The sequence below is a fragment of the Carassius carassius genome, chromosome 18 (assembly GCF_963082965.1).
Source record: "Carassius carassius chromosome 18, fCarCar2.1, whole genome shotgun sequence".
Lineage (NCBI taxonomy): Eukaryota > Metazoa > Chordata > Actinopteri > Cypriniformes > Cyprinidae > Carassius > Carassius carassius.
In genome coordinates, this window is record NC_081772.1 from 13460400 (window position 1) to 13472321 (window position 11922).

Sequence of the window (11922 nt, forward strand, 5' to 3'; positions counted from 1 at the left end):
GTAAAAATTCTGTCATCATTTGCTCACCCTCCTGTCATTTCAAACCTGTATGAATTTCTTGAAGACTTTGAAACGCGTCTCTGTGCTTTTTTCAACCGCACAGTTAAAGTTAATGATGTCCAACATGAACTAAATCAGATGAACAATTCTCCAAAATTACTTCTTTTGTGTTTTGCAAGAGAAAGAAATGCATAAAGGTTTAAATGACATGAGGATGTATAAATAATGACAGAACTTTCATTTTTGAGTGGACTATCCCTTTAAAGGGGTCTCAGTTTGGTTCTTTCAAAGAGGACTCAAGTGTGACAATAGACTTGGTTAAATCAGTTTTTTCTTTGAAAAATGTCGCAGTATCAAATGTCAGACCATGGCAAAAGATCAAACAGGCTTTAGTCCAAAGACTTTCCAGAGATGGATATGCTGTGTAGGGTATCGCGAGTCTGCAGAGGGGAGTTTATTTTCCCAAAACTAACTTGACAACATCAATTGCAAAAATTAAAATGAACAACGTGGTACAACCTTTTGTTTTAGTGTCGTCATGCAGTATGTTTTTGACACATCAATTAGCACCTGAGATATCAGTGTGTGTCCTTGTGTTCTTTTGCATGGATTAATGACTTCTTTTCATTTATTATCTACAGGTAAGGGGCTTTGAAACGATGGATACATTGTTAGCCAAACCATTATTAACGCCCAAGCTCCAGCTTGGCCTTCACGATGAAAGAGAGCAAATTGAATGTGAAGGTAATAGACATAGATCCACAGCTGTGGGATTGAGGGCCCCTCTGAGCTTCTATTTCAGTTTGAATGATTGAACTTCGATAGCCAAGAGCACTTCGTTTCACCTTCTGGCTGTCAGACAGTATTATTTAGTCTGGAGTGATTATGGGATAGAATTGGGTTTCAAATCAAATTCCAGCACAAAGAAGTTTTAATGGTTAAGAAGTAGTTTCTTTATGTTATTCTCATTTCACAATTGCTTGGTTACCATCCTAAATACTAGAAAGTCCTCATTAAAGATCACAAAAGAAGGTATTTAGAAACATTTTTTTTTTATACAGTGAAAGTCAGTGGGGTCCAATGTTGTTTTAATTGATAGGGCAAAAACGGTTGAAACATTCTTCAAAATATCTTCTACAAAACAAAGATACATGTTTGGAAAAACATAAAGGTGATTATATGATGACGATTGCAGTATATTAATATTGTGTTGTGTATGGTTATTTATAGAATGAGCCGTAAAATTATTTGACAGCATAGAGTATGTATCACAGATCAGCGGTTCTATTTTTAAAGCCTTTATTATTTCCCTTGTGACTGGCAGGATGGATGTTATTAGCCCAAGGCCCTTGTATAAGGATCTGACGTGCAGCATCTGAAGTGGATCATGGATTGTGCAATAAAATAAAATGTGCAAAACAATAAAATGATTGAACGTGATTGTATTTGGAAAGATTAGACCAAACAAAACTTTTTGATAGTTGACAGTAGCCATTGACTTCCATAGTAATTTTTTTTTCTACAGTATGAAAAACAATAGCTACAGTCAAATGTTGGTTTACCAACATTGTTCAAAATATCCACTTTTGTGATTAACATGTCACAGTGTCTGGGTTGTGTTCCCTGGGTTTCCACTAGGTGTCCTCCTGTTCCCACGGTGTGTATCATATTATCACCTCCTGTCTCCTTATTTGGTCACCTTCCTCCTTGTTTAGTTAATTGATTGTTCCCCACCTGTATCCTGTTTCCCCATTATCCTTTTGTGTATTTATACCTGGTCTGTCTGAGTCCTTGTCACGGAGTCCTTGTTGTATGTCTAATGTTTCTAAAGCCGAGCATCGCTCTCCACCATGGCCCCCCTTTGACTCTGGGCTCACGTGGGAGGGACCAGAGCCGCCGTCTCACCAGGGCAGAAGGAGAAAGCCAGCGGCAGTTTCCCCAGCGAGCCGCTGCCGCCCAGGAGGACTGTTCCGGAGGCCGAGGCGGTGCCCGATGCCGAGGCGGAGGCCAAGGCGGTGCCCGATCCCGAGGCGGAGGCCAAGGCTGTTCCGGAGGCCGAGGCGGTGCCCGATGCCGAGGCGGTGCCCGATGCCGAGGCGGAGGCCGAGGCTGTTCCGGAGGCCGAGGCTGTTCCGGAGGTCGAGGCTGTTCCGGAGGTCGAGGCTGTTCCGGAGGTCGAGGCTGTTCCGGAGGTCGAGGCTGTTCCGGAGGCCGAGGCTGTTCCGGAGGCCGAGGCGGTGCCCGATGCCGAGGCGGAGGCCGAGGTGGTGCCCGAGGCCGAGGCCGGTCCCGATGCGGTGCCCGAGACCGCTCCCGAGGCCGTGGCGGTGCCTGAAGCCGAGGCGTCTCACGTCTCCACAGGCAGTCCTAAGCCAAGTCAGGTGCCCATTGACTCTCCAGAGTCGAGTCAAGTTCCTGTTGACCTTCCAGGCGGTGCGCGATGCCGAGGCGGAGGCCGATGCCGAGGCTGTTCCGGAGGCCGAGGCTGTTCCGGAGGCCGAGGCGGTGCCCGATGCCGAGGCGGTGCCCCATGCCGTTCCGGAGACCGAGGCGGTGCCCGATGCCGAGGCGGTGCCCGATGCCGTTCCGGAGGCCGATGCGGTGGCCGATGCCGTTCCGGAGGCCGATGCGGTGCCCGATGCCGTTCCGGAGGCCGATGCGGTGCCCGATGCCGTTCCGGAGGCCGAGGCGGTGCCCGATGCCGTTCCGGAGGCCGAGGCGGTGCCCGATGCCGAGGCGGTGCCCGATGCCGAGGCGGTGTCCTTTGCCGTTCCGGAGGCCGAGGCGGTGCCCGAGGCCGTTCCCGATGCGGTGCCCGAGGCCGCTCCCGATGCGGTGCCCGAGACCGCTCCCGAGGCCGTTACCGAGGCAGTGGCGGTGCCTGAAGCCGAGGCGTCTCACGTCTCCACAGGCAGTCCTAAGCCAAGTCAGGTGCCCATTGACTCTCCAGAGTCGAGTCAAGTTCCTGTTGACCTTCCAGAGTCGAGTCAGGTGACTGTTGAATTTTCAGAGTTGAGTAAGATTCCGGTTGACCTTCCAGAGGCTAGTCAGGTGCTTGTGGACCCTCCAGATTCAGGGTTAGTCACCGTTGACCTTCCAGAGTCAGGGCTAGTCACCGATGACCCTCCAGAGTCAGCACCAGTCACCGATGACCATCCAGAGTCAGGGCCAGTCACTGATGACCTTCCAGAGCCAGGGCTAGGTACCATGGACTTTCCAGAGACAAGGCTAGTCATTGTGGACCTTTCAGAGTCAGGTCAAGTCACTGGGTGGCCTTCTGCTCCACCCTGTTGGACTCCGGCATCGACCACAGGGGCGTGGTGGTCATCTGCTCCGCCCTGGGGGGCTTCCGCTCTGACCACACGGACATGGTGGTCATCTGCTCCATCCCCTGGGGGGCTTCCGCTCTGACCACACAGACATGGTGGTCTTCTGCTCCGCCCTGGAGGACTCTGGCCTTGACCACAAGGGTGTGGTGGTCTTCTGCTCCGCCCTGGGGGGCTTCATGTTGTTTTTTTTCCTTTTGTTTTTGTGTTAATGTCTGTCCCTGTTCCTCTCTGTTAGTCTGGCCCTCCGTCCCTCCCCCTGAACCTCCTCCGGTCCTCCTCCCTCCTGGTCTTCTTGTTTTGTGTTTACATTCTGGTGCCTGTTCCCCATGTTTTTCTATTCTGACCCTCCGTCCCTCCCCCTGAGCCTCCACCTGTCCGCCTCCCTCCTGGTCTCTGTTTTGTGTCTGTCTGGGAGCCGCTCCGTAGAGGGGGGGTACTGTCACAGTGTCTGGGTTGTGTTCCCTGGGTTTCCACTAGGTGTCCTCCTGTTCCCACGGTGTGTATCATATTATCACCTCCTGTCTCCTTATTTGGTCACCTTCCTCCTTGTTTAAATGGTAAATGGACTGCATTTATATAGCGCTTTCAACAGACCACATGGCCATCCAAAGCGCTTTACAAGTTGCCTCACATTCACCCATTCACACACTCATTCATACACCAACTGCGGTGTCAGCCATTCAAGGCGCCATCCAGCTCGTCGGGAGCAGCTGGGGTTAGGTGTCTTGCTCAAGGACACCTCAACACTTGGTCAGGTGGAGCCGGGGATTGAACCACCAACCTTCCGGTTTGTAGACAACCTACAGGAACCACTCAGCCACTGCCGCCCCACAAGTTAATTGATTGTTCCCCACCTGTCTCCTGTTTCCCCATTATCCTTTTGTGTATTTATACCTGGTCTGTCTGAATCCTTGTCACGGAGTCCTTGTTGTATGTCTAATGTTTGATACAATCCGTAGTCTTGCCTTTGCCGTGTGTTCTGTTCTGTTTTCTTGTTGTTTTGGATATTCTGGTTTTGACCCTGCCTGGACTGTTTACCCCTTTGGATTTGCCCTTCAATAAACACCATACCTGCAATTGGATCTCTCCTCGTTCCTTGTATCAACGCACGTGACACAACATTGTCATATAAACTTTATATATAACTCTTTAAAAACTTATAGTTATAGTTATAGTTATCATGTGGTTAGCTTAATAAAATAACAGTTATAGTTATCATGTGTTTAGCTTAATAAAATAAGTTACGGAGTATTTTCCCAGCAATCTTCACATTGTGCATTTTACAAATTCACCACACACATATCAGTCAGCATCAATTACTTATTTTTTTTTTTAGATGAGAGAAATAATTTTAAATAATAGAAAAACACCTTTTCTGAGAGTCATAATGTAATCATTTCTGAGAACTCGGCTGTGAGAGGAGTCGGGAAGCCTGGGGAGGACAGAGAGAATTCATGATTGTGGTGTGAACTGTGGACAGTGAGTGGGTTTCTGCTGCCAGGTGCATCTGGCAGGGTAAATTATGTGACGGATTTTACCTGATCACACCGGCACAGTTGGTTGTAGAAAGGGCATGAATCATGCAGTGTCCTCCAGAGGTGGGGTTCCACTTTCAACATAAACTTCTATCCACTCTGCAGCTTTCCAAGTTCAGGGTTTGTACGATTTTCTTTAATGTTTTTGAAAGAAGAAGTCTCTTAAAGGGTTATTTCACCCAAAAATAAAAATTATGTCATTAATAACTCACCCTCATGTCGTTCTAAACCCTTAAGACCTCCGTTCATCTTTGGAACACAGTTTAAGATATTTTAGATTTAGTCCGAGAGCTCTCAGTCCCTCCATTGAAACTGTGTGTACGGTATACTCTCCATGTCCAGAAAGGTAAGAAAAACATCATCAAAGTAGTCCATGTGACATCAGATGGTCAGTTAGAATTTTTTGAAGCATCAAAAATACATTTTGGTAAAAAAAAAAAAGCAAAAACTACGACTTTATTCAGTATTGTCTTCTTTTCTGGGTCTGTTGTGAGATTTCAAAACACTGCAGTTTAGTGATATCCGGTTTGCGAATGAATCATTTAATGTAACCGGATCTTCTCGATCCAGTTCACCAAATCGAACTGAATCATTTTAAACAGTTCGCGTCTCCAATAAGCATTAATCCACACATGACTTAAGCTGTTAACTTTTTTAATGTGGCTGACACTCCCTCTGAGTTAAAACAAACCAATATCCCAGAGTAATTCATTTACTCAAACAGTACACTGACTGAACTGCCGTGAAGAGAGAGTCGAGCCAGATAATGAACAACAGACTGACTCGTTCAAAATATTCTGCAGGTTAACGGTGATTCTGAGTCAATGGCCCAGAGCAGTGCTGATGTCTGGATGCCACTGTAGATCTTTGCATCCACTTTTTGCAATATGGAATTACTGAGTGAAAGAAAGAATGAGGGATGGTGGTCTAGAGCCATGCTTGCCAACCCAGTGATTTAAGTACTTGCTCAATCTTTGATTAATGGTATATATTGTTTAAGCAGTTCTAGCAGCACTCTCATACTTATTGTACACATTGCTCCCATACAATGTTAGATCTAGGCATTAGTATTAGATACAAGAACATGCACTACATAAGTATGTGCATTGTTAGCTATTCTGTTAACTGCATTTTAAACAAATCCTCTGTAAAAGAAAATAAATTAAATAAAATATTTGAACAGCATGGACATTCAATCTTGGACAGTGAGGCTTAATGTTTCTGCACTAAATCTGGCACTCAGTTACAAATGAATACACAACACTCTATGTTACAAATCTAAGCTTGAGATAATGAGACAAAGCTAAGCCTAGAATCCTTAGAAAATTGTTTGATTATGAAGCAAATTCATTTTATAAATAAGAGAGCATGCTGGTAAACCACAAATGAATTCTGACAGGCTAATTAAATATTCCAGTAATGTGTAATCTGGACACAGATTTTATCCAGTCTAACTGAATCAGACCTAAATCATAATTGTAGCAGTCGGTTCCTCTCCTAACATCAAGGGCACTTTGGCCTATGCTTTTTTCCTGGTCTCGTTTATATATATATAAATGGTTGAAATAAAGAATTATACACCTACACATATAGAATGTCTAAAATGTATTAACCAAAGGCATCCAAAGCTACAACTGAAAGAAGTATAAAATATATGACTGAAATATGATCTTCTGTTTCCAACACAAGAAGAGGATTCTGTCAGACTTTTTTTCTAATTCATGGATACAGCCACAACCCAGCTTTCACCTATTCAGCCTTTTCATAGTTACTTATGCATGCAGAAATCTGACATTTCCAAACAGTAAAAATTGCGAAAGCATAAAATCCCCAGCTGTCTTTGATCTAATTAAGCTGAGTTTTCAGTCCTCGTTTGTCATTTTGATTCAGTCTATAGCACCTCAGCCAGGCAGAGCATTGACTGAACTCAGCCTTGAAATCAGATGTACCAAACGTGATTGCACACATGATGTGAATGCTGTGTGAACATATGCCCATCAGCAACATAGCATTATACAACTGCAAGTTCCAGTCTTCAAATCTGATTGGTCAAGAAAGCGTTCCATGAGTGATGATTATAACAGTCTAACACCACTGGGACTTCAACTGTTTGGACCACTCGGTTTATCTGTGTTTGCGCATTCAAGACATTAATGATTGCATTTTTCACTGACTCTTTATGCAGGTAGCATTGTCTTTATCGGTCAATTATTCATTCACTCAGTTGATTTATTCAAAACCTTTTTTTAGGAGTGAAATAAGTCTTTCCATTTGAATCATTAAATAACTTATTCAAAATACATTCATTCAAGAACAAAATGTTACATTTACATTCATTAAATTAGCAAAATATTTTTATCAAAGTGACGTACAAATAAAGAATACAAAAAGCCATTCTTGTCTTTGTGAGTGAATCATTTAATCAACCAATTCGTTCAAAAACTCTTGCTGTATCCAAAATCGTAACCTACACTCACTATTCCATATACATTACTTGACTAAAAAGTCCAGTGAATGAGTAAATGAAAACAGAAGTGCTGCTGTGGGGGAATTCATTCAGCACAGTGCAAGGGTATTCTTTTCTAGTTGCTGTTGTGTGTACAGTGTACAGTGTACAGTGTATACTTACTATTGAGATACATAATGGGACTGAATGAGTGCACTCAAAAAAACACCATTACAAATGCTGCCTCCTGAAATAAGGAGTTCGTTCATGAACAAGACTCATTTTGAGTGGGTCCTTCTTCTTTCGAATAATTATTCAAGTGAATCCTTGAATACTTTATTCAACTGATTCTTTTAAAAAAAATAATATAAAAACTATACTGTTGCTGTTTTTAACATGATTTGGACTTTGTTTTCATTGGTGTAGCAGAAATTCACAAAAGTAACCTGTAATATACAGTGTCTAAATTAATTACTCGATATTAACTTTTGGTTTATTCAGCTGTTGTGCAAAAGTACTCACAGTCATGTTGTTTCTCTGAATATCAGTGAATATTAAATATACGTTTCCATTTGCTTTTTCTTTTGCCACAATCTAAGATTTTTTTATTTTTATTTAATTCATTCTCAGAAATAGGACAGTGGTCTTGTTTCTGCAAGTCACATAAATGCAGCACTGGCTAAATGTAATGTAAGGTGCTCTTTAAAAGATGCTCTCATCAAGCAGAGAGTAATTGCCAAACAAAAGCTCTTGATCCAAAAATAACACACCGTCCTGTAGTGACATTGTGGTTAAGCATTGAACAGGTTAGAGAAATGGCACTTCTGTCTTTTACTCAAAGGCTCCATCTGCTGGGGACATTGAAACACCACGTGCTCTTTCAAAGCCTAAAGATGATCTGTGTATACTTCAAATAACATACTTTGCCCCTTTTGCTGTCTTTATGCGGATTTATGTTGACCACCAAGGCTGTTTAACATTTTCAACATGAGGAACAGATGACTGTGCAACATATCTTTCATTTTGAAGCCTCTTTGAATAGATTTAGTACGTCAGCTTTTTCATATAACAAAGTTACATACAGCCTCTAGCAAACCAAGCAATGAGTTCAGTAATAGTAATACTGATAATAGAATTTATCTCTCTTGTGAAGCTGTGATAATGGCAATGCCGTTTCAGCAATGATTTTTTCTCCATCTAAGTCTTCATGCTGACACTAAATTATAAGTAATAAAAGTATGTAAGGCACAGAAAAAGAAAAGATAAGCATAACACAAAAGAGAAGACTGTGTAAAAAATACCCTGGGCTCACTTATTTTCGTACTGGTCATATCTGAGATTTGTGTCTATTTATGAAACTTTTAGGCGACTATTTTTAGGTTTTATTTTGAAAGTGGAGGCCTACAGTAAAAACGGTTTGATGCATTATTCATCTGGCTAAATTTAGAGGGGCTGTAAGACGTGGCACTCAGACTACAGTCTGATGGCACTGTGGTCTGGTGTTGGACTGGGTTCCATCCTATTTATTCTGTGCCCTCTGTGCTATCAATAATCTACCACTCGGATGTGACAGTGACTTGTTTGGGGAAGCCCCTAAATGCGAATATGGTTCATTAAGGGTCTCGCTGTGTGTGTGGCATGATACTGACTTGATTGGACACATTGAATAAATATAATCTAATGTAGAAACCTTTTCTTTAAAACATTCGGTGAATTATCTTTTTTTAATATTTAATATTTTCATATTGTTCACTGTTAAAAATGTAGCTTCAGAATTCAAATAAAATCTTACTTTAAAACTTTTGTGTGTGTAGTTTCATTCACTACCAGGGTTACACCACAAGAGAGCACTAATGTTTTCATGTTGTGTTCCAGTCATTTTGAGCTGGAGAGAATTTTGTTTTTCCCAAAAATGCTAGTTAATGTTATTTCATTGCTAATACTTTGCTCTCAACAACTTCTATTAATAAATTAATATATATATATATATATATATGTATATTATATATGTATATAATTAAATTAAATTAAATTAAATTAAATTAAATTCTGTCTGTTTTGTTTTTATTTATTATATTTAAAAGCCCTTGCTTTTACTGTGTTGTTTGTACTGTGTTAACCTAACTGAGACTTGTTATAACACTTATATATCATTGCTCTTTTTGTTGTTTTTGATTGGTTCCACTGTCCTCATCTGTAAGTCGCTTTGGATAACAGCGTCTGCTAAATGAATAAATGTAAATGTAATATATTGCTTTTTTTCCACCTTTTAACATTTGTGATGTTCCTGTTCAAAAATAACTGGCCTACAAAAACTTGCTTAAAAAAATCTTATTATGATATATTATTACCAAATATTTCATTCAATACTTGTTTTCTCTCAATTAACTTAGCTATTGTATTTCTCATTGATCCAAAAGTATGCAACCAAGTTTTTGAGGGAACACAAAATTATTAAATAATGCTTTTGCATTAATGCATTAATTCATTTTATTTTATTTTAATGTTTAAAAAAAAATTCTGCTCATAAATTCTACTTCAGCTTATGTCTTTATTAAATTTCTAATCATTTTAAAATATTGTTGTTTTTACCAATAAGAACAATATATAAACAAAACCAGGGTGAAAAAAAATGTCCTACAGTGTGGGAAAGCGTGAGCCTTATGACACCTTCACTGTGTGTACATCCTCACAGCAAACAGATACAAACACACACACACCCCTGAGACCAATTCGCCCAGAGCTCACTTATTTATCATGCACATACTGTTCACAACTGTGGTCACGTATCTTCTAACTTGCTCATCCTCACCCTAAGGCACTGTGTGTTTTAAGCTCTGTGGTAACATTTAACCCTAATCACTGTCCCTTTTAATATTTCATGTAGTACAATGTATATCAAATAAATACAACCCTTTCACTCATAGTTCTTTTTTTATGAAACAGATATGCTGTTAGTCTGAAGCAGAGCAGACACCAGCACAGTCTTATCTAGAAGGAGGGACAGGACATTCTGTGCCGAGAGTTGTGGGAATATCAGGAAACAATGTTTGCTCTAGAGACAGTATTGCCGCTATTTACATGTTAATCTTTGAGAGATCAGCTGCAGCGTGCCAGAAAGAGAAGGAAGCATAATTCTATTTTATTTTCAATACACAGATCAGGAGCACATTATTCATTTTTTCTGAAATTAATTATATATAGCATCACTTGTCACATTTTTAGTATTTGTACGCTATCTGAAAAACAAGAGGAAACACATGGGTTAATGCTGGATAATCTACTTTTGACAATGATAATACAACTCTGCTTGTCTTTCCATAATCAACAGAGGCTAACAAAATAACCACTGCGTTCAATTAACTGCAGGTCTCACAGTACTTGGGGTCTGCTTATTCTATTTCACTGTGGGTCTTTCTAAGTTTCACTATAGTGGATAAAAAATAAAAATAAATAAAATAAAAAATCTCTTATAACTGGAGACTGGGTTGAGTGACGCACTTTTGAATTTGACCTAGGGGAATCACTAAAATTCATGCAGAAAGCCGGGTCGTTTTGAGTTTCACTATAGTAAATAGAAAAATAAAAATAAATAAAGAATAATATTAAAAATCTCATAACTGGAGACTGGGACGAGTGACGCACTATTGAATTTGACCCAGGGGAATCACTAAAATTTATGCAGAAAGCTACAAGAATCATAATTTAAGTAGTTAAACTGTCAAGCAGCTGCTTTGAAAAAGCTGCATTACAAGATACTGACAAAAAATTGCAAATTAGATAAAATTAAGGGGGTAATATTTTCATTATTACTACTAAGCAATAAATTGATAGAATTTAGGCCTTTAGGTTAATGCATATTTTTGCTGATTTAACAACTTAGTATTACAGATTTAAACTTGAACATGTACAGTACAGACCAAAAGTTTTGACACACCTTCTCATTCAAAGAGTTTTCTTTATTTTCATGACTATGAAAATTGTAGATTCACACTGAAGGCATTAAAAATATGAATTAACACATGTGGAATTTTATATGGAATTATATACATAACAAAAAAGTGTGAAGCAACTGAAAATATGTCATATTCTAGGTTCTTCACAGTAGCCACCTTTTGCTTTGATTACTGCTTTGCACACTCTTGGCATTCTCTTGATGAGCTTCAAGAGGTAGTCACCTGAAATGGTCTTCCAACAGTCTTGAAGGAGTTCTCCGAGAGATGCTTAGCACTTGTTGGCCCTTTTGCCTTCTGTCTGCGGTCCAGCTCACCCCTAAACCATCTCGATTGGGTTCAGGTCCGGTGACTGTGGAGGCCAGGTCATCTGGCGCAGCACCCCATCACTCTCCTTCTTGGTCAAATAGCCCTTGATGCCTTCAGTGTGACTCTACAATTTTCATAGTCATGAAAATAAAGAAAACTCTTTGAATGAGAAGGTGTGTCCAAACTTTTGGTTTGTACTGTAAATCCTACCAAAAAAACAACAACTGGGGCTCGAATTGGTGAATCATTTCGTCAATCGATTCATTTAAATGAATCATCAAATGAACCAGACTTTTCAAAGCACTTTGAGTGAATGGGCCAGGATGAACTGATTCACAAGACTGAATCAG